This window comes from Zeugodacus cucurbitae, chromosome 3 (genome assembly GCF_028554725.1).
Source record: "Zeugodacus cucurbitae isolate PBARC_wt_2022May chromosome 3, idZeuCucr1.2, whole genome shotgun sequence".
Taxonomy (NCBI): Eukaryota; Metazoa; Arthropoda; class Insecta; order Diptera; family Tephritidae; genus Zeugodacus; species Zeugodacus cucurbitae.
In genome coordinates this window covers 63,258,170-63,283,445 of record NC_071668.1, presented here as the reverse complement: position 1 = coordinate 63,283,445, position 25,276 = coordinate 63,258,170, and the positions used below count along the sequence as shown (strand labels likewise).

At 35.6% G+C, this 25,276-nt stretch overlaps 1 protein-coding gene across 2 annotated transcripts in view; it reads left to right on the top strand.

Moving 5' to 3' along the window:
* LOC105208477 (discoidin domain-containing receptor 2) overlaps positions 1–25,276 on the top strand; it is a 384,778-nt gene that overhangs the window by 33,453 nt on the left and 326,049 nt on the right. The window lies entirely within an intron of this gene.

Sequence of the window (25,276 nt, the reverse complement as noted above, 5' to 3'; positions counted from 1 at the left end):
GTACAGGCACACTTGTACATACTAGTTTAAATGTATGTATGTGTGTGCACAAACAACAATAAAGACTCGCCGCTTCAGTGCTCAGTGCCGCGCTCACCCCTACAACTAGCTGCATAAGCATGGTTTAAATTATTATTATGCAATCAAGTAAGCGCCAGCAGGCTGGAGACAGTGAGAAAATACGTTGCAATGGGAAATAATTATTTTCATTTTACTGTGTTGTTGTAAATGAGCATATTTTTCATCGTAAAATTGCTACTTTTTCGGTGGAAGTAAGAAATACATATATTTTTATCTACAAATACTTGTACGCCTATCTAATTTTAATGAAGAAACAAAAATGTTTTTGTTTTTTCTTTGTTAATGTCTTACCTCCGGTATGCATTGGTATGTCTCAAAGGTAACTAATTAAGCACCAACTTTGAACCTGTTGAAAATTCAGAGTGCATAGTTTAGTTCACAGCATGTGTGGTCCGTTTGATTTCCATTTAATTATTTTCCTGTTTTAATCAACTAACTCAGTATGCGCTCTACAAATGTAGAGAATTGATTTTCCTCCACAACTTTGCTTAAATGAGGATAGTGTTAAATAGAAAAAACTTTTGTTATTCGTTTTATTCAAACTATTTGCAATTATATACAGTTGAACTTCCATAACTAGAACGTCTATAAGTCGAAGTTCTCCATAACTCGAACTCTTGACTTGGCAATATAAGTCAAAATTCACAAAAACTCTCTCTCTAACTCGACGTTTTTTTTTTTGTGGATTATGGTGATTCGAGTTAGCGAAGTTCAACTCTATTATATACGCCAGATCTTTTAAAATAAGTGATTGTTTCAATGTTGAGTTCTTTGAAGAAAGAGATAATAATTTGAAAACACTTGCACTAGAGAGAAATTATTATCGGAATACTGTTCTTAACTTGATAAGAGTAAGCTAAAAGTGAAAAAGATCATGTTCGCTCTTTGGTAAAGTAATTTTTCTATAACTTCAAACAAAATTTGTAAAACAATCAAAAATTCTCGATTTCATACAACACTACACTCCTTACCTAATGCCCGTTTGCACGAAAAATATAGGAATTTAACTTATCTCTGGTTCTATATTTTTTTACAAGAATTTAGCACACGTTTACTTATATCACACAGAAATATGAAATATTTGTTCATTTCAAAGGCCTACCATTTCAAAGAGTCAACGATTCTTCTTCTTCCGCTCCCAACATTCTCACTTTATGAGATAAATATTTTGGGGTTGATAATTTAAGAAGTTAAGTTAAGTTTGCTATTTCTTTCTCATAAGTAGCATGAATCTGATGGACAGGCTCGGATTGAGTTAATTAGTAAGACATAACGTAGCTAGTATAATAAGGAGCTTATTTACCAACGACAATATCTATCATACTTACTATATCATCTATCACTTCACATTCGATACTTAGTTGTAACACACACTCAAGTCACTAATATGAAGGAAGTGGAAGTGGACGGTTTCAAACTTCATGAAACATTCCGAAATACTGTCAGGTTTGCGCGTGTTTCAAGAACTTCTTCGTTGGTAATGCAGACAAGTTTACAAGAGAGGGTACAATGCAGCATTGACGTCGGAATGGGAGCGGGTTGGCAATCCATGCTCCACTTGCGCAAGAGAGCTGGACATATAGATAATTCATGAGCTCGTCAAGCACTGATCAACACACAGCACTTGTGCAGTTGCGATGTCCTTTTGGCCCGCTGTGGAGCGTAAAAGGTCCTTTGAAATGCATTCGCGACATCTTCTTTCACTTAGGACAGCCTCACCGTACGTATCCGAAAGCATTCCATGAACCTCAGCCGCACTTTTCTTGGAATTAAAAAAGAAAAGCAAAATGTCAAGAATTTGGCTCAAAAATTGACATTTTCAGTTGAGAATAAGTTTGAGATCCAAACAGATCTCTACAAATATTTTGTTGGGTTTATTAATGTTGACACAAATGTCCAAGATCGATATAAATCGATTTAATCGACCAGTGCTTGACCCTAGAGACATCTATTGGAAAACGGCGGAAGCAAAGACCTAAAATTTTGAAATGAGAGTTTACACAGTAAGAAAGAAAAGTCAAAAAAATATTATTTAAAGTCGAAAAAGGTGGCAAAGTGATTATTTCTGAGATAAGGTTTGGGTTTGCACAGTTGAAGTTAGTTCAATTCAGAATTAGAAATTATAACTAATCAGAATAAATTATAAGATGAAGTGACTGTCAGCAATAATATAACGACAAAATAACTTGTTGTTAAATATTAATTTTACAAAAAAAAAATTTGATTTTTTCGTTTAATTCGGGGAAGGTCCAATTAAAATAGATCTGAACCGAGCGAGTTGAAGTAATTGCTTAGCTAAACTCAGTTACTTACTGCGTATCTATCTCTACTAAAACAATATGTCTCTTCCCCAACCAACCAAAAGCTGAATAATAATTTTAGTTAGCAATTCATGGTCCGCCATATCAGCCCTCAAACTGACACACACACATAGACATTTAAACCAAAATTTACAACGTAATACACTGGGAATATACGCCACGCATATTTGGTGCTAGACTAAATAGTAGAGAATGCTGTGAACTAAATATTTGTAGACAAAAACAACTGCAATAGCGAAAACAACAATAATAGCAGCAAGCGACAACCACTCTTGGCGACATTAATGTGAAAACACACACATCTATTTACTTGAATGAATGTGCTCGTGTGCGTTTAGCAATCGGTAAATTGTGGCGGCGACATACGTCAGCGCTGTTGATAATAAATTCACGCTTACGCGCCAGAAAGTATGCAACACCCAAATAATTCATACACTGCCAAGCGCTGCTGCAGCGTGGTTAGGCAATTAAATTTATGCATGTCATAGCAAATATGGGTGACAGCTGGCGCGCCAATGTGTGTGGCATTCGAGCGCGCCTTTCACACGCACACACACATGGACACATACATATGCATATTAATATGTAAGCAGCTATTTTTCTGCGGCCAAACTGTCCTAAATTCGCACTTCAGCGCCAGCAGTCACACTTGACTACCTACCAACAACAATAATCAAACTAAACGAAAACAACAACAACAAATGTTGACCAATCAACCGCCAATCGTACGAAGGCGCTTGCTTTGTGTGTGTGTGATATTGCATAATTTGAGGCAGATAAATTGAGTGAATTATGCACACCACAGCATGATGAGCAGCGCATGACACAATATTGTGTTTGCCATTTAAATGCAAAAATATTTTTTTTTTTTCATATGCGCCGCAAATTCCAGTAACCCATCACAGTACAGAGTTTGCCATCAAATAAACATGAAGTTGTCAATTTGTTGCAAATAATATGCTTGCAACAACGCCCACCAACCGCTTGGCACTAACAACATTGCTACTTTGTATCACTCAATTAATCTAAATAGGCGCTTAAATCATGTTTGATTGCTAGCAAACAACATTCGACGCATACAGCATTCATTTGCGCTAAGTGATACTCCTCCATTTGTACATATACTTACACTTCCATAGAGACATTCGCACAATTTTAGTTAGCTGAGTGTATTGTTCGATAGTAAAAGGAGAAATCTCTTCTCGAAATTGAGTTGAATTGCAATTGAATTGAATTAATAAAAGCCAATGAACGTAAAACGAGCGCGAAGTTGTTGCTTGACTAACTCGGCAAGTAAGTCATTTTTGGTGTACACACATACATATCTATGTTTGTAGTGGTAAAGAGAAAAGCACAGAGGCGTAGAAATTTCAATACCGATGGGGTCATATCTTACATATAAAAGTGTATTATATCTTAATGAGTTAGTTAATAGTCAATTAATGTATACAAATAACGTATTCAGCCTAGATGACACCTAACCTCAGTTGTCCAGAACTAACCTCACTTAATAGGCCTCAACCAAATACACTGTAATACATATGAACTGATCTACTATAATCTAAAACGTACCAACCAACTCGCAAGGTCTCAAAACCAAAATCTTAAACAAAATATTATATGTGACTATAATTATTCTTAAAGATACAAATCTCGGCCAATTTCATAAATTATTATATAGCCTTTGAACCATTATCTGATGGAATTACTTCAGTTGGCAAAAACTAATTGTTCTACAGACTATATTAGGATAAAAAGTATTTTTCTTCCCACCAATATGATAGATCTTGTTAGTTTTGAAAGAAAAGGTTGTATAAATATGTAGACCAGGAAGGTAAAGGAACCAGATACGACCGTTTTAGGAAACAATCTAAGTATAACTCAGGTCTTTCTCTACTAATTTAGTTTACAGCTAGTTAAGGGAATTTAAATTTATAATTCACTTTCCGAATGTAATATAGTAGTGCTGAGTTCTATTTTATATATAAAGCGGTCTTTGGTAAAACCAACTGATACATCTTGGACCGAAAAAAAAACCAGTTAAGACCACTTACTAAACTGGATACGGCATAACCTATTAGAATACTATCTAAGTATAGCTCATGTTTCTCTCTACTAATTGCTCCTCACTGTTAGTTAGATAACCCCGTACATCTAGATACGAGTAGTAGAGTTCGGTTTTGAAATATACTCTTATAATCAGAACGGTCTTTGGTAAAACGAATTGATCTATCTTAGACAGAAAAAAAATATTAATTCTAACAGAAAAAACATTCCAACGGTCTTTGGTAAAACTAACTAATCTATCTTGAAAAAACATTACTTTAAATTCTTGATTAGCCGATAGTTCCAAAGAAGCCTCTATATTTAATAAATTGCTTAGCTTGTTTGAGTTGTGAATCTGAGTCTTTTAGAAATGGGTTCTTAAGACTCCTGCACATGACAAATGGATACCATAATTAGAATTCTGCTGCTACTGTCCTTTGAAAAATCGGAATATTCATATAACACGATCATACATATGTCTCGGAAAACAGCTTTAAAGCTATAACAAATCTGCTTAAATGTTTCATTTCTATTCCTGCTAGTTTACCAGAACAATTGGCATCCAGTAGACCCTAACTTGTAGAGTTCGAAAAAAGAAAAAATTCACTATCACATTTTTCTGAGGACGAAGAGCTCTCTAGACCTCTTATGATTTACTTCGTCCCAGAAGCATCTTGCGACTGCAGAAATCAAGTTTCTTAGCTACGATTTCTGATCTTAATATAAACTCAATTTTTAGTTAATGTTATTTAAACCACAAAATTCAAATCCCCCTCCTAACCTTTACGCACACCGCCACTGTTCACATAGCATTAACAGCTGAGCAGAAAAATAAACGAATGCGAATAAGAATTGCATTAATCACTATGCGAGAATAGCAAATGAGGAATCGAGGAATCACTGAAGAAACACAAAGAGCTCGTACAAATGTAAAGAGTTTCGTATTTAGAAAATTAACTTATTGCACAAAAGATGCACGGATTTGATTTAATGGAGCGGAATTGCTTTGAAGTCTGACTGCGTAGTTGAAAAATTAAGACGTGATGTTGTGTTGTTACACTGAGAAAAGTTTGTGTTGTGAAAGGTGTGTAGGTTAAATATACATATATTGGAGCAATTGAAATGAAGAATGGTATTTTAGTGAAATCGAGAAATATAAATTAAATATTAAAGTTTTATTTTGATATTGTGGCTTATTTATAAAAAATAAATATTTAAATTACGAAAATGTTTTAATTGTACTATTTTTACTTTTTATAAGTAATATTGAGATAATTGAAAAATATGTAAATTTACAGGCAGGTTCTGTAATTCATTTCCGATTGAAATTCAAGCAAATTCACTTTCAATACGATATTTGGTGTACTGAATTTCAATTTCCAATTTCCACATTTTTTTTCAATATGAATTCCGAGTGGAAATGCCTGTTCTGAAAAACGAATTCGCAAGAAATCTGGAAATATAAGCAAATTAGTATAATTAATAATTATAATTACTTGAATTTTGTTATTTTCAAAGAGGAAAAGATAACAATACAGCTACATATGTATGTATTCTGATTCATGTAAGCTCAGGGAGGCATTGCTCCAGACTTTAATGAAAACACAAACTGACCACTACGAAAGATATGATTATCCAATCGGGTGGCATAATGCATCGCAAAACCTTACGACTTCGGTGCGAGATGGCAAACAATGCCAACGCAGACAATGCCATACACAGTAACCATGATAATTAGAAGTTAGTGTGGTGCTTTCCTGTACCGTCTTCACTATAAAATTTTGTGCTTCTGGCAATTTTTGTTATTAGTTAACACACTTTTAGCGATTTCCACCATATGAAGGAGAAAGTGTCTCGATGTCTCAATCTCCACATTTGCATTCGTCAGAATATTTAGCCCTACGATATGTAGCCTCATCGAGCAGTGTCCACTTCTATAATTACAGCGAGCTGAATTTTACTAAGAACAAATAGCAGTGGATTTACTGCGATACTGGTCGTAGTACAACTCTTACCATTTTCATTCGGAGACCAAAGTGGAGAGTCAGGAGAATATTGGGGCACCAGTTTGCTCGAGATTGCAGCTTGGGTGCTCTTACACGCAAGCTCATCGCCTTTGTAGTTTCTAGCGATACCGCTATGACCTGGGACCCAAATGTGTCTTAAACCCCCGTAAAGTAGCTAGAATTTCGATTAGACTCATTATTAAATTTAAGAATCGGCTAAGCACCTAGAACCTCTTCTAAATCTAATAGAATTTTCTACTTCTACGTGTATACCCATTTATTTGCGAGATTGTTCAAAATAGTGAGTTCACAGAAAATTAAGCTTAGATCTCGCATTTTTGAAGGCCCAGGCACACAATCCTTTAGATACCCAGATTCCCTTAGGCGGACTTAGACTATGACCACGGGTGCAGAACCTACCTGGTAATTTTTTTTTGAAAACCTGTAAGAAAAAATTATTCCCAGAAAAACATGAATATAATTTTTCATCCCACAAATAGTCTTCATGTATGTTTAGTTATAAATAGGAGTATTTTCAATATTGATTTTTTTAGGTAATCCTTACTCACCTTTTGCGATTTCAGTGGCTGCCGGTTCTAATGGATCCGATGGGGCATTGACTTATGTAAAACTACATTATATATCTATTTATACGAACACATAAAAATATATAGTCCAGAATTGTAGAAAACTAAACTACTCACGCACCCACAAACACGCTTTAGCACTCATGAAAAAAAAAAACTAAAATTTGCTGCAAAATTTGTTGAACAAAAATTTAACAAACATAAAATCCAACGGCCATCCTTTGCAACACCTCACACACCAGCGGCGCATTAAATAAAATATTAAACCGAAAAATACGAAGACATTTATTTCGACGTTGACTAAGCCTCCAGACTGCCATTCAATGCTGCTGCTGCCCCCGAAAGCTCATTGTTTATGCAAAATTTCGAAAGTCTGGTCGAAAAGTCGACTTAATGCCAAGCTAGCGACAACAACAGCAGCAACAGCTATAACATAATTTACATGCATACGCAACACGACAACTGAAATCCTGCGCACAACTGCTAGCTGCTAGCTAACTGACAGCCGACATGTGTGTGAGCAGCGTTTAAGTGTGTGTCTGTGTGTAATAAACATAAATAAACAAATAAGGAAAGAAGAAACATGCATGTCTGGTTGCCCAGTATTTGTATGCAATTGCATATGCCTGCTGTACCGACATCAACAAAACGGTAAAACAAATGAACAACAATAACAACAACGACAAACATACAACTGACAGTCAATATTCGTAAGTAGCTAGCTGGCTGGCTGGATCACAGAAAGGAGAGTGAGTGAGAGCCAACATGAAAGTACCGCATTTGAGACACTGTAAGCATCCTACTATATCTCCTAGTAAATGCTGGACACACACAGCGATTGCTTGTACGGAAATGAAAACTTGTCCATATATTTCCTTCAACGCCTTGTTTTAGGCTACTTGCAACTCTACTGCTGAATCAAATGTAAACTGTGCATTTATTTAGCACTGCTGTAAGTGTCCGTATGTGTGTGTTTCAATTTATGTGTATTTGACAAGGTCTGGGCCAGTGACATCGACCAGTCGCACACTTGTCGGACCCAACCAAATATTGTTTTGCCGACATTTGACCTGTGAGGCAGTGCGCTTCACCGCTTGGTTGGCATTCGCCGGTGTACATGTTGTTATTGTTGTTGCTGTTTTTTCGCCGGTTTAGTTGTTTACTATGTCTATCAATATTTTTTTTTTGAATTTACCCCTTTCTCAACTCCACTTTGTTGTAGCTATGCTTTATAGTCTGCTTGACGCTTTCTGTCCCTCTCATTGTTCTCTTCTCTGCACTCATAAGCTTAGAAAAATAAACATTTTTAGCCAGTTTGCATAATTTAAAATCACATACGGATATTGTACCGTTATTTTTGTATGTATAGATAGTGTAGTTGGAAAAATTTTGTTATGTTTTTGATGTATTCTTGTTTTTGGCGGCAAACATGTAAACCTTGTCGGTTTAATCGTTTACAGAGTTTTCATCATTTTTTCAATATTTTAAAAATACATAATTCATCGTAGTATAGCAAACACCAGATTATGTTAAGAAGCTAAACCCCGTGACAATAGTCACCAAGGATCGCACCTCAGCAACTAAGGATGTCGGTTTTTCGTGATGAACTCTTAAATATGGATCTTGGAAAACCTTAAATATCCCCACAGAGCTTTGAGCATATCTGAGCCTGTTGTGATTCCGGTCCTCTTTCGATTTCTTGATGATTATGGGCTCGGTACAGGTTCCAACAATTGCCCGGCCCGTTACCAGACGAGTCAAGTAATGAAATATCAGGATACTATGGACACTGAGGTCTAGAACTTCTTGATTAGTCATTAATCATACAATCAGAGAGCTTCTGTTTTGCTAATACGTCTGTCTGAAGAAATTGTAGTTTTATGATGGTCTGGAACTATGTTTCATTGCTTATTTCTCAAAGAAAACTAAAGTTTTTATCATTGAATATAGGTTGTTAACATTGTGAATGTGAACTGTAGTACATATTTCAAACTCTCTAAATAAACTTAAGTCAAATAACGGCTTTTAATTTTGTTCAAACAACCTGGCATTAGGATACGATGTAGAATGAATCATAATATAATCGAAAAACATCTTAAAGGTGATACAAAACTGCTAAGGCGACTGATATCGACTCCAGCTGTTTCACATATGTGACTACTCTGTGCAATATTATAATAGTCTTCCAAAGGGCATCACATATTCGAGTCATCATCATAGTAAAATCTCAAATATTAATTATTTATCTATGGACTCCTGGAGCCAACAGATTACTTTTAGAGAAAGGACTCTTTCCAGTATAAGGCTCCATCATATGAGAATGAGTTGAGTACTTAACGATATCACCAGTCCAATCTAGAGGGATGGAAATAGAACATAACATTGAAAGAACTGTTCGTTATCAATCTTTGGCTTGAACCCGTCACCACTTCACACGACAGTCCCTTGGTTCAAGACTAAATTGATGTTCTTTTGATTAAAGTCAACTCAAAATACCTCTGATAAACACTACAATATAAGGGAAGGCCCCTACCACTAATCTTTTATACATAAGGGATTCCTCTAGCTAAGTCACTCTGAGAAGATATTAAAAGGAATACATTTATTGGGTTTTTTATATTCCCTGCCTTCACGATGTTTCCATCATATAAGAATGAAATGGGTCCCAGCTACAGAACCTTATCAGCAGCCCAGAGTTGAATGCATCTCAATCTAGAAAGATGGAGATAGAACACCACCTTGAAGAAACCGTTATAAATATTTCGATTGGCGGGTATGCGTCCCCAAACCACACCTCAGTCTCTTCGTAGAAATTTACGGATGAGGTTCTTGATATTAAACTCAACCCAAAATCAGCAGTACCTCAGATATCAAATGCTCCAATATAGAGGAAGGTCCCTACCGCTAATCTTTTATACAAAAGGGCTTCACTAGCCAAGTCACTGTCAGAAGATATTAACGTAATATTTATTGAACTCAATATACCCATAATATTTTTACAGTAAGAAATGATCTCTAAGCATCTTTCTTACAACATAGGGAGGGAGGTCGGTATAGGTAGCCAGAAACCCTTTTGGCAGTGATAAAATTAATAATTGAATTAGACCAGTATAAGACAACCAAGGAATATTATCAGCAATAAGATATGAATCAATTCTTGAAGTAGATAGAATATATTATCAATCTGATGACCCGCATTACTTCATTCAAAATCTATTTTTAAATACTCAACTAAGAATTTCTTGACTATTATACTTTCTTCTTAAAAACTTTAAAGATTTCCACTCAACGCAACATTCCACTACGTCGTCCCGCTAATAGCATGTCCTCACTTGCCTGCCAGCATTTTGCAAAGTGTAATCCAATATAGTTGCTGACCAACAAGCAGTAGCAGCACAAGTTCCAGAATTGGAACGACAAATTAGAGGCAACATGTAGCTAACTTAAATCACCAAAGGCATCGAGCAAAGAATACTACTACAAGCGTAGCTTTATGTCTGTAATTGTGTCTGTAGTATACTTGCAGCTGTAACGCAAGTGAGATTTTCGAATTTAGTACATGGTAGGAAATCTTAGGGTGATTTGATGATGTTTGAAGGCCATGGATAGAGAAAGTGTCAGTATATTCTTATTTTGGCTTAGAATTTAAAAATGAGACTTCAAGAGTACTGGCGAATCGCTGGATACTTCCAAAGTGTTCAAAAACTTTAATTTCTTAAGTTTGAATATATATATGGGAAGTTGGAGACCTGGAATTGAAGAAGTTTGGTAAATTTAAGATGAGACCGTCAGGTGGCACTTAGAATACATTCCAGTTGAGTTTTGAGTGACAACCTTGACGAAGGGATTGATGTATAGAACTCCCGATATTCAGAATAAGTATTTAATGCCACTCTTTCAATCAAGGTATCAAGGGTCGATCGGTATCGAATAATCCATTCAAAAATCAGTGCCCTAAATAAGAAAGTTACACCAAAGAGTCAACATAAAAATAATTTGTTCTTGGAAGATTTCAGAAATCGTAGCCTTTTTCCAAGAGGTCAATTCTAATTGCCTACATGCCTTCTCTTAGGTACTTTTACTTCGTTGTAGGCGAGATTGCCATAGACAAAGCAAGCTGAAGTCGTTAAATATGTGCGTGTGTGTGTGTGTTAGTAAATGTGAATTGTGCACACCTGGGCGTATGAGTAACTTTCAGCTACACGCTTGTGCGGCTATTGTGTAGTGTATTGTATTATGGGCTTCCATTCTGGGTGTATGCCTTCACTCTTGCTATTGCTGGTACTGCATGCAGCTGTTCTTGGCAAGTTTTGTATTACCTGGGCATTTTACTTGCTTTACTGCTTGCGAAGCTTAGTTCTTTTACTCGCTTTTCTATGGGTTTTCGTTTTTTCCTCTTTTGTTTTGCTTTGCACTGCGTCCCTTAACGCCAACGGTCATGTGGCAGGCAGCAGCTAGCAACTACCTTGTTTTTCGACATTTCCTTTCCGCTCATTGCATACCATTGTACACAGCATCCTTGCAAGTCTCTGGCGTGCAGATGGTAGAATTTTCAATACCAACGGCAAAAATGGATTTCCGCTTTGCTTGAAGTTTTTTTCCACAAAATCTTGTTTCAGTGTATGTGAGTGTGTGGGCATTCGCTTGTTTTCTTTTTTTCTCCTTTTTTGTTTCGTTCGTCATACTTCATTGCTGTTTTATGTGCAGCGTTTGTTTCAGTTTTTCGGCGCGCATTTTTGCTGCCCTTTTTTCACGACCACTTTCTCGATTTTTTCACAGGAAGTTGGAAATTTGACATGTTACAGTCCGGCGTTATCCCTCAAACGTTATGTGCTCATCTTGTTGCTGTTACTGAATTTCGAATTTACGTTTTTTTCTCTCACAACGTTCCCGATGCTGGCGCTCGACTCGCACCTCCAGTTGTTTTTGGCAGTTTGTGTTGCTTTGCAAATTGTTGCTTAGTCGTATAGTTGTTGAGGGTTTCTAGCATACGTGAGACAGCACCTACGGCCGTTGCTGGCCAGCAGGAAGCTTTTATTATTATGTTGTTCTCTGCTTTTTAGTTTATCCTTTTTTAAATTTTTCTTTTTTGTTTGTTTTTGCATAGTAGAAATTTTTACAAATTGATGGATTGCTGCAAGAAGTCTCGTATATACCAATACCTCAAAGCCAATAGTCATGTGAATATTTGTATGGTAGTTTCCATCAAAGATTTTCATTTGTTTCTGTGCTAGTTTGCCTTCAGTTGCCATTACTCTCATTATAGTTTTAGCAGTGTTGCTTGAGTTTAACTCTCGTACCTTTTTTTGTTTTGCCCTGCGGCCTACAACATGGCGAATGCTGTTCAAACACATGAAGAGAATAGCTAGTACTGGAAAATTTTTAATGAGTGGAAGGACAAGATCGATGACTACACTTCTTATGATAATGATCTGAACTATAATGGATTACAACTGAATCCCTACAGTTTTCTCAAGGCTAGTCTAGGGGAATATGTGGCGGGACCTTAAAAATATGTACGAGATTCTTGATTGAACAAATCTTACAAAGTTCTCAAAGTATATTTTCCAACTGTGTTGAAATTCAAACTTAACTTTATGAAACTTTTTGTAAGCCTATGGAGCTGGCACTTAATTTTTTTTGCTTAATTAAACAAAATTTCTAGAGATTCTTAAATGATCTACTTAATAAATATTTAATTGTTCATTACGTGAAATTGAAAGAAGATGAAGAGAAGAAGAGAACCTTTAATTTCAGCTGTCTGTGAACTCATAGAACCACTAATTCATCTATATTAAATCTAAAAACAAAATTTTCATGATTTCATGATGCTTGAAGAACCCCATTTAGGATTATTTCGACTGATTTTCGTTTTGTTAGTAGCCTGTGAAGGTCCATTTAAGCAGTGCAAGATACTCCTTAGTATAATTTTGGCTTTCTAACTCCAATGTGGTTGCCAACGTATTGTAGTTCAGAAGCTTTCGTTCACGAAAAAGCTTTTTCAGGTGAGCTTTCATCGATTTTTATTTGTTTATTCATTCCAAAGCAAGTGTAAGCTTTTATATTAAAAAAGTTTTCATATGAAATAAGCTTACATAGCACATATCCTTAATTTTTAATCGTTTAATATTTTATATTTTTCATAAGCGATAAGAATTTGAATTAGAAGATGGAAGATATAAATAAAAGTTTTCCTGATTTTCCTGCGAACTTCCTTTTAGGCAGTCCAAAGTGCTTCTTAGTATAATTTTGACTTTACAACTTTAGTGTGAGTCATAATACATATATTGTAGTTCAGGAGCTTTCATTCGAAAAAACTTTTTTCAGATGAGTTTTTTATGAAATGATTCTTCCAAAGCAAATGAAAGTTTTCATATTAAAAAAGCTTTTATGTGAAATAAGCTTTCATGGCACATATCCATAATTAAGGTTTTAAATATAATAAAAACACAATAGAATACTCTAAGGAGATCCGTAAAGAATACCCGTTTACTGGTTTCCCACATATTTTATCATCGTCATAAGCAATAAGAATCTGAATTAGAATATGGAAGATACATTCATTCTAACACCTCTCATGTAGACTTTCCAAAAACGAACTTAATAAAGCTTACTGCTGGGTTGAGTGGGACCTCTCTTTGAAACATCACATTCGGACAAATTCTTGAAAAACAAAAAACAATCCAATTGATTTACCACTGCTCCCTGGCAACAGCCAATTTCGAACAATTCATAAATTTTCGGATTTCTCCCTTCCCAACGTGATATCATTTCGCTGTCCAACAACTTGTACTATGTTTCCATACCGTTCGTTATTAGAATCCACAAACCACCGTTAAGTGCAAATCAACTCTGAAAAGTGCGCTTCGAAATTCATCCAAAAATCCACAACAAGTATTTAGAAATATATTAAACTTTTACAATTCCCCACAAAAGTTATTGAGTTCATTAGAGAAGCGTTATTCCTAAACAATTGCTTATAGTATATGTATGTACCTGCTCACATGTAATTAATTCGAAAACATTTAGGTTATGTTATTTTAACCTAAATAATTGTGGACACGCGTATTACTGGCTGGCCTACAAAACAACAGTTAATCAATAGCTGCAACGCAATATTACTAAATATAATATACACAAGCTTGGGTGAAGAAGTTCAAAGTTGTACAATATATTTTCAACTAACAAATATACCAAACCGCATAGGCTATAATCTATGCAAATAAATATATGTTATTACAGGAAAATGTATACACGCACACCCAATATTATAACTGTAATTTTGTAAATTTTAATTAAAGCTCACGTGAATCTATAAACAATGTGGATACAATAACTAATAGCTATTGAGTTCAATTTCATTATTAAATTAGGCAAATCGAAAGCGTGTAATTACAAGTGAGTAGAACATTAGATATTGTACTGTTATAATGAATATAATAGTAATTTAGTTGCAACTATTTGTTTAAAATAATTAAATAATTAAATAGCTTGTATGGTATAGTTTGCGATTTATGTATGTGTTTCTCAATTACTAGTAGTTATTTAAAACCCACATTAGTAAAAACAAACACATATCAAATATCTTATTACATATATAATTCATTAACTCACTGAAATAGTTTCGCTAAAAGCAAAATTTCATTAAATGTTTCAAATAATTGTAGAGTATATTGATTAGGAGAGGCTTACAATTTTGATTATGCCAACTATAGAGAACAAATAATAAGAAAGTGTTTAATGAGACATACCGATGAGGTTTCATTAAATAAACTTCTGAATTTTTCTTCTCAGGAAACCACAATGATGCTTGACACATTCTGTATTATACTGACACTTTTGATAAATATAGAAAATGCTCCACAAAGAAATATTTATTTATTATCTAAGCCTCGTTTTGAAGGCTGTTTAAACGATCAAAGTCGGGTTAAATGAAAGGTAACAGCAAAATATGACGGACGTTAGATCAGTAAGATTGTCCATTTATTGATATCAATATTCCATATTCAGTAGATCTATTAATCCAAAATGATTTAGGTGAGTTGTTCCTGTTTGTTTTCGACATATATTTGGCTTGGAATAACATCAATTTTAACCAGTTTGTTTTTATCCCGAGTATAATCAGACCTTATAATATGGCACCATATACCAGACACCAACAATTTCCAACATTCCGAAAGACTTGTTACAACTTAAAGGGTTAGGAGTAGTCAGGATTTTTAAAAAATAATTTTTTTTTTTTGCAATTTCGTTAAGTGTAATATCTTAAAAATGTTCTCTGAAAATTTGAAGTTGATCCGGTAATTACTTTTCGAGTTATTTGACAAATAACAAGGAGCGCTCCGGCACTCCAAAACGCTCGGTTGAAACTTTAAAACTATGTTACTTGAACTGGTAACAACTGTAAATCGAAAACTGCTCAGTAGATTTTAATGAAATTTATACATCTTTTAAAATACATAATAAACTCAGACCTGCCGAAGGATTTTTTTTCCAAAATTTCGATTTCTTAAGACCAATTAATTGTTCATTTTTTCCCGATAATCTAGAAAAATATTTTCATTTTATTAATTTTGAAAAAAAAAAATTGAAATTAAAATGGATTATTTATTTATAAAACCAATATTTCTTATCCGATTGATCTTAGATGAATCTCCAAGGACTTATGGTAATCACTGCAAGGACCTTTTTCATAATTGGATGAACACATACAAACAAACTTTGGAAATTATATATTACTGAAAATTCTAATTTTTTCGTGTCTCTGACGACCCTAACCTCTTAAGTAGATTTCTAAGAGGCCAATTAATAGTTTTGCCTGGTGCTTCAGTATATTAGTTTTTGTCCTTTTACTTGTTTGAAAATTCGTATGTATTACTTAACTTAAAATATATTCACAATATAGTTTCTAACATTATTCATTCGGATTTTTACTAGCCTGAACCAATTTATCACCATCGGATGGAGCTTCATATTGCAGCTGATCAACAACTTGACAGATCTGTTTAGCATAATATCAATGATATGTATTGTTACTTTTAAAAACTCTCTGAATGAATGGAAAGATTCTGAGCTACCGTCGGACTCGTTGGTATGAAATTGAGTACTATTATCCCTATAGAGTATAAAGTTATATTTTCATTAAATAGAATTTTGAAAAAACTAACTCAAAATCATTCATGAAGTTCAAGACTAAACTTAGTAAGAGCTGACCCAGAATTTTTTAGTGAGAATGACTAACTCTATTTCTAATACCATATAGATAATTATTTCTAATATTCAATTTATGTTAATACTGAGAATTATCCTGCATGACTCTCGGTCCCAACCAACAATCTATCTTATCAATCATGTCTGATACGAGGTGTACTTCATCTGATTTGGAGTATAATATATTATATTCTTTTAGTATTTGAAGTTTTTTTATTATTTTTCAGTCACAAAAAACTTAAGGGATGTGCATGTTGTTGGCGTTTTCTTCCTGAATCTTCAACATAAATTCTGGAAATCTTAAAAATACAGTGGAACTTCCCTAATTCGAAACACCGTAATCCACTTCGAGTTAGTTAGAGAGACTTTGGGTTATAAAGGAATTAATTAATACTCGTTTTTTTAAACCTGTAAAATATAGATTTATACACAGTTTTATTTATTTACTGGCATCAAGTTTTATGAACATATGTACGTTAAAAGATCTATTCTGTAATTTTGTTAGTTGCAGTTCGCTATTGTTTGGTTCTTGAGATCTGTATCCCAATGCAATCCATAAGCGTAACATCATATTTTTTGTTATATACGATATAGAGGGATTGTGCCTAGATAGCAAATTTTTAAATTTTGTATTATGCCCTGATTGAAAAGTTTGATTTATGAAAGTAAATTTGAATGAAATTTGTCTTCTATTGCCACTACAAGAGTTTGAATTATGGAGAACTTCGAGTTTTGGAAGTTCGAGTTATGGAAGCTCCACTGTAGAAGGTTGTCGTATTATTGTGATATAGTTATTAGTAAGAGCTGTATATAATATCTTTTTCGTCCATCAAATAAATAAAAATATTTCCTTCGGTGTTTATTGCTATAAATAACATGAAAAATGTTATCTTAAAATCCCGACTTAAGGGCTATGTTTGTCGCAAACTTTACACAAAATAAAACTGCTTTTCATATCGAAAGTTGTGCGAAATGGCAAACTCCGCCATTTTCAGTCATTTACAAAAAATAAAAAAAGTAAAAAAACAAAAAACAAAAAGCCCAACCAAGCGTTGCTAGTTAAAAGATGAACGACGAACTGTCAGTCGGATGCAGCTGAAGCAGAACCGCAATCGCGTCAATGCGGTAAAGACAAATGTTGGTGAGCAGTCAGTGAGCAGACACATTTTGGTTTATGAATTGCAATGGGTTAAAAAAGCACACACACACACACACACACACACATACACACGTGTTCACTTTTATGTGCATAAAGATTTATGACAGCAATAGCGCAACATAACGAATTTCCATTTTCCAACAGGTACAATTGCCAAAAAAAAAACACAAAAAACGGAAGTAGAAATGTAAAGTAAAGGCAGAAAATTGCGTTCCGTCTGTAAGAGTAGCGCTGAAAAAACGAGAAATGTTGACCTCCCACAAGCTACAGCAAATGCTGCCAATGCTTGTGTGCTTGTAATTTAACAAATGGATTTGTAGTAATAAAACTCGTCAGGCGCATACACACTCATACAAACATACATACAGTTGTACAAAATTGCAGGATTTGTTGATGAAAATGCGCACCAAGGTTGGTTTTTGATATGTATGTGTGTGTATTTGCAGTGCTAGGGGGCTGTTATAGCGCTCCCTATAACTTGTTTATATGTGTATGCCGCTTCTTTAGTATATATATGTACATATATACATATGTTTGTCTGTGAATGTGCTGAAAATTTCCCGTTTGTACGCCTTCATTTGCACGTCAGCGCACCGACCACCTGATGCTTTTGCTTCATGCTCAACGTAGATCCAGAGATTTTTGCGCAAACGAAGCAACAGTCGGTTCTGTGGCTATATACAACAGCAACAAAAATAAATTTTTAGGGAATAAAAAATGTATATGTATGTATGTGTGCTTACAAACTTTTCCACTAATACATACGAACGAAATAACACATAGTATATAATATACATACATACATACATATACATAAAAATACACGTACATCCACGCACTCCAAGTCATTCACACTCAAGCACCCCCAATGTATGTCTGTATTATTGTATGTTAGTGTGAAACAAAGCGCAGTTATGAAAATATTTTTGTAATATATGCCGCCTACTCGGCTAACTCCACTCGTCAACTCGTTTATAACGTTACTCCTTTTATTTGCCTGGTATTTTTTGTCTGTATACTTCAGTTTGTTTGTTTGGCTTGAATTTTCATTTCACTTTACCGTCACTAATATAACTGTAAATTCATATATATGTGTGTACTACGTGATGCTCATTGTTATATGTGCGTGCGTCCTTTGACACGCCGCTGCTTGTATGTGTCATGGCTTTTGCTATTCTGTTTTGTTTGTGGCACTCAAAACTTCCAAGCTGCGGTTTTGTTAAAAGACTTTTATGGGATTTGTGGTTGAGAAAATGCAGATGCACCATCAAACCAACCCCTGAGCACTTGTCAAGTCGCAAGGTCATTCAGGCCCGAACTAAATCGAAGTAGGTCCAGTTGACTTCTCATGCTCATCAGTTCTCGGCTTTCTCTAGTTGGTTTCCTAATATGTTGCCACCAGCCGCTGTTCAAACGGTATCCACCGGCCAAATGTCGAAATTGTTTGGAAGAAGACGAGGGTAAATCATCTCAACCCTACTTTCTAGACTCTTCCGATGAGATCAATGCTGATACACCATACATCTTACATTTACTATAAATAGCAATATAATATTAACAACTAAATTACTAACTTACAGTTCATTAAATCAGTTTACCGCTCTTCAGACCCAAAATTCTTTGTTCACGTAATAGACCAATGAAAAGGTTTCCCTAAACATCTAGAATGCTTATGGGGTCATCAAATTCGCGTTTCAGCTTATATATTTCTTTTAAATTAAGTGGAAATACTTTCAGCAAAAACCCTTTAGAAAATAATCCCTTAAAGATATTTGGAAGTGTCTATTTTACAGTTTTTTGGAGCAGAAGAACATCTCTTAAATTCTCTTTAAATACTTCTTAGACTTATATTCAGTTAAATAATATTCTCCAGTTGGAAATATCTTCATGGGAAAACTTTAATTAAAACCAGAGAAATTATGAAATATATCGCCATAAAGCAACTAAAGAGATACACAATAACAACAAATTAAAAGCCATCATCCAAAGGTAGAACAAAAGCAAACGCTGTATGCAACATAAAATCTTACCAACAACATTGTAGTGAGTTGTAGAAGTTCGTACATTATATCCTGTGAGTCTGCTACATGGGAATGAGTGATTGAGTGCGGTGAGTTAAGTTACATTGCAGACGACTACTCATCAACTCGGGGCAGGTGAACTTCATTACAAACAAATTATGTGCAAACATTGCGCTCCAAACTCATATTACCAACATAACCAAGCATGTGTGGCACATTCTAAGACACATGCATAGCATGGAGCATAGTTTATCATGTCCAAGTAGTTCTGCTCCCCCACATGTCCGTTGCTGCGCTTGGTGTGCTGCGAAGGCTCGAATCAAATTCACCGACAGCCTTAACAAAACACAAAACTAAACACTGAAATTACTGCCGTTTTGTAAAAGAACCTTAGTTGCCAGCTACGTGCGATATATACACACATGTGGCACATGCCTCCTTACATACCCACTTTGGGGCACAATAATAACGGCCATACAGTTTCATTTAACAATGCCCAGCTTCAGTTATTTGTGTTATGGTTGAAGCACTGTTGCTCTTGGAGCTGGTATTAGCTGTAAAGAAGAGTGAGGAGCTAAAGACAGTGGTCCGAAAAAATCGAATTTTGAGTTCCTAGTTGCGCTATGTACACGAACCCAACCGAAGTTCCGCCGACAGCAACTAGCTCACGACCCATTAGAAGTTTATAAAGAGTTTCTAATGAATCAGGTTAAGTTGGAGTGGAGAGGCTACTTAATCTATAAATCTTACAAGATGTCAATCGAATTTTTATCAATAATATCAAGATATTAGGCTGGCAAATATCTCGCTTCCGCTTTTTTGCTCTTCATTCAATGCATTATAAAAAGTGTTACATTGTCGCATTTAGTTCAAATATGCGCCGTTTCGTTAGATAAGTTGTTTCCATCTAGACGACAACTTCATAATACCCCCCTCATAGAAGCCCCCCTCCTTATTTGCGAGAAACTCGGATAGCCAGTTTTCACAAGCTTCTTTTGAGTTCAACTTTACACCAACAGGGGCGTTCGCCATGGACAGGAACAGGTGGTAATCACTTGCCGCTATGTCCGGGCTATATGGTGGATGCGATAAAAACCTCCCGTCCGAGCTACCGTAGCTTCTGATGAGTCATCAACGAAGTGTATGGTCTAGCATTGTCCTGGTGGAACCCTACACCCTTCCTGTTGGCCAATTCTGGACGCTTCTGGTCGATCGTCTGCTTCAAGCGGTCCAGTTGTTCGCAGTAGATGGTAGAATTAAGCATTTGGACGTATGGAAGCAGCTCATAGTGGATGATTCCCTTCCAATCCCACCAACCGCACAGCAAAATCTTCCTGGCCGTCAATCCCGGCTTGGCTACTGTTTGGAAAGAGCGACCGTTTTCGCTTGATATTTTCGTATACGATCCATTTTTCGTCACCAGTCACCATCCGCTTCTAAAATGGGCCGAGTTCGTTCCGTTTCAGCAGCATATCGCAGGCGTTGATTCGGTCCAGAAGCTTCTGCAGATGGTTTAAAATGGTTTGGTGACCAACTCCCATCTTCTGGGCCATGGCGTTAGTGAACTCCATGTTTACACGTCTATAACTGTTGAATGCAATTTCCATAGCGTTGTTTTGTATGTTATGTTAATACCTTTCAAAGATGTATAGTATTGCCAGATACGAGCTCTGTAGCGCTTTATACATAGCCGCGAAAGACAAAAAGGCGGAAGGGAGATAATTGCCAATCTAATATAATTGCACTGGCATTAGAAATAAGTCACTTAAAATACATCTAGTGGCCCGGGAGTCTGAAATAATTTTTAGTAGAGCAGAAAGGGGAACTGTTTAATGTCTTTAGATCAATTAAATAGATAAATATTTGCTATTACTTAGAGTTTTGAATAACTAAGACAGACCTTGGCCTACAGTTCCTAAGAAGGCATAGAGAGAATGGACAGAACTAGGGTGATCAGGGCATTTTTCACCATAGAATTTGTATGATCCATATAAGTAGACCATAGAAAGTGGTCGGAACTTGGGCAGCTATCTTAAGAGATTTATGAAACTCTGTTCTGATGACCGTATACATGATAGATCATAAAGCCTGTTTCCATTGGATCAAACTCAGGAGATCACCACCTCCGTCTCGCTAAAACCCAATTTTTAGCACTACTTGTTTCACTGTATCAAACTTGTTCTCAACCATCCAGCAATGTACTAGTGTGTATATGTGTCAGCATGCTCCACAATTGTGGCGCTCTTGTAATAAAGAATGGCAAATTAAAAACAAAAAATGAGAAAAACATACAGAGCAGCAGGTGTTTCATTTCATTTCGTACGAATTCCAACAAAATCCGCCACAACAACACAGGCCAGTTAGTCTTAAAGCACCAGCCAGTGCATTCAATACTTTGCTAAACAGACTGAATGAGTGAGTGACTGGTTGACTCTACGAGTCTAGGCTGCTGCTGCTGCTTGCCTAGCTGCCCGACTGTCTGCCTGGCACTAAGCGCAGCTTGTTGGCAAGCCTGTAATGTGGCAGGTCCAACTAGTAAGATAAATGGGTGGGCGGTCGAGGTGGTTGCCTGGTTGGCTAGCTAGCTATTTTAACAACAACAAAGACAACCAACAGGTTTACAAGTGTTCACATATAGCCGCTATAGCAACGAAGCTGTGTCGTTGGTGGAAGCTCGGTTGGTGGATAGTGTTGGCGTTGCGTTGGTGGTGTACTATATAAGAGCCGGCGCATATAGTTTCATGCTTGGCGCACGTTAGTTTAGGGAATTGCAAATAAATATTTCATCTGCAGTTGTAGATTATTATATGCTGCATGTGGATGAAGCAGAAGTGGAGAGGAATGTGAAAAAACTTCAGCAGAAAATTAGCAGAAAAATGCAACAGGATAAATGGCCAAGTGGAGTGTGATTGCATGAGCGACTACAACTAAATACAATATCTTCATGCATACACCCACACATATTCGTTTGGCATTTGTATGGGCAAATATTACAGTAAATTTCTCACGGGACTTGCTAGCAAGCAGCACAGTAACAGCTGTGCAACACTGTCAGTGCTGCATCGTACAATGTTCTGCTTCGTCTACTATTCAGCGCGGTCCCAGCGTGTTGGCTTCGAATTACTTGTGTGGAACTTCGCATCCGTTGGGTCGTCGTTTGAAATTAGACAAATTTTTAACTGCTCTTACAGATTTATTACATATAATAACGGCGGATTTAAGCTGGTATGTTAACTCATGTGCAAGCCGGGAACAATTCATTTGGTAATAATAGTACATGAATATTAATGTTGAAATTACAAAAACGATGTATTTATATTTTAATTTTAGTGCAAACACTGAATTGTGATTTCGCTGATATTAAAACAATTGTAGCATTCACTTCTAGAACAATTTTGGAGTGTAAAAGCTAAATAAGTTTGATGGGAGTTTGAACCTTTTCTCTCCGCTTAGAACGAGAAATTCCGTTGGAGTTCGTCACCTTATGCTTCCTTTCATAAATCCTATCTAAGCAAAATAGGACGTCCAACATCTAAAGATACACATCCCCGACTCTTGCCTCATAGATATCCTACACCTTACTTGTAATTTTTTACTTGACATATCTTAAGCTATCAGAGAATGGATTATATGTCTTACAATGAATTATTATATTTATATGTTCATACATATCTATAACTTTGCGTCCGCCTTTTTTTGTGTAAATTTAAGCCTTTTTAAACTCTCGCAACAAATGTTGCTAAAGAGAGTATTATAGTTTTGTTCACATAACGGTTGTTTGTAACACCCAAAAGTAAACGAGTTAGATATAGAGTCATATATACCAAAGTGATCAGGGTGAAGAGTGGAGTTCAAATCCGAATGTCTGTCTGTCCGTCCGTCCGTCCGTCTGTGCTAGTTGTAACTTGAGTAAAAATTAAGATATCTTTTTGAAACTTGGCACACTTATTTCTTGGCACCATGGGAAAGTTGCTTTCGAAAATGAGCAAAATCGGACCACTGCCACGCCCACAAAATGACGAAAACCGAAAACACATAAAGTGCCATAACTAAGCCATAAATAAAGCTACGGAAATAAAGTTTGGTATGAAGGATCGCACTATGAAGGGGCATATTTGAATGTAATTTTTTTGGGAAAGGCCCCGCCCCCTACTAAGTTTTTTGTACATATCTCGCAAACCAATAGAGCTATATAACCCAAACTGTAGTCGTTTTTTTTAGCCACTTCCTAATACCGTCCAAAAATGAAAGAAATCGGATCATAACCACGCCCACCTCCCATACAAAAGTTAGGTTGAAAATTACTAAAAGTGGGTTAACTCAATAACGAAAAACGTCAGAAACACTAAATTTGACATAAGAAATGGCAGATGAAAGCTGCACTCAGATTTTTTTACAAAATGGAAAATGGGCGTGGCGTCGCCCACTTATGGGTCAAAAACCATATCTCAGGAACTACTCGACCGATTTCAATGAAACTTGGTTTGTAATAGTTTCCTTACATCCCAATGATATGCTTCACAACCACGCCTACTTCCTATATACCAGAACTTTGAAGATAATCTGAATCGTTTACTTTACAATATATAAAGTAAGTACTAGTGAAGATATCGGTGCAGAACTTTGCACAAATACTATGTTAATAGTGTGGCAGCCCCATTCTAAAAATCGCCGAAATCGGACCATAGGTTTTTAAGGCCCCATATATCGAACACGAGGACCTCGGTGCTTCTAACCTAATATTATGGTTTCCAACTTTCAATGGACTTTATACAGTATATATGACGAATATGTGGGTCAAATTGTGTATTATATAATATAAATAAAATTATATAAATAAATTGCGAGAGTATAAAATGTTCGGTTACACCCGAACTTAGCCCTTCCTGACTTGTTTTGTATAAAAACGGTTACAAAAATGTTATTCAAATTATTGGCCGTCGCTAGATACTACATTTGACCATCTTTCTGCCAGCATGTGTATTCCGTGCAAATGTCGAAAATTCGGCTCAAAAAATGGCATTTTTTCAGTGGAGAATAAGTTTGGCAAATAGATCTTTACAAATATTTTGTTGGGTTAATGTTGACATAAATGTCCAAGATCGATATAAAAAGATTTAATCGATTTAATCGACCAGTGCTTGACCCTAGAGACATCTATTGGAAAACGGAGGAAGCAAAGTTGTAGACCAATAACTAGGCCGTATGTTTCAAGTGAGAAACAAATCAGATTTGTGTCAATTCATCCTCTGTTGGTCTTAAAAATAATAAGTACATAAGATATAAAGATCTCTCAAGGACTAAGTGAATCTAATGAATATGTTCTATTATTTTATATTTCTACCTTTTGCCAGAAATTAATCATGAATCAAACGTTTTAAAATATATCGATACCATAATATCGTTCTCGAATTACAACAATCAAAATTTATTGAATATGAGATCCATCATAAATGTACCCTTATAGGCTTTATGAGCTATAGAAATAAAAAAACGATCTTACAAAAACCGTTTGAAGCATTCAAGAAATGCTTGGCTAGGTTGAACTTATCTTACTGATTCCATATGGTCTGAGTAGTTCTATACTTCCCAGCTGAGGAAGATGAAGGTAATGACAGAAAGTCCCTAGTTAGATATACATAAATCCGCTTTCCTATTACTGTTTCATAAACCAGATTGGTCAAGTTCACAAGAATGAAATATAGGCTATTTTGACAGCAGCGCGAAGATGCTGAAGATCTGAAATAAAGTATGATCCATAAGGTTCTCTACTTTTTTTAAGAAAAACACAGAAAATCGTAATTCTTCTTCTTTCAAATGTTGGCCCTTTCAGATGGTTTATCCA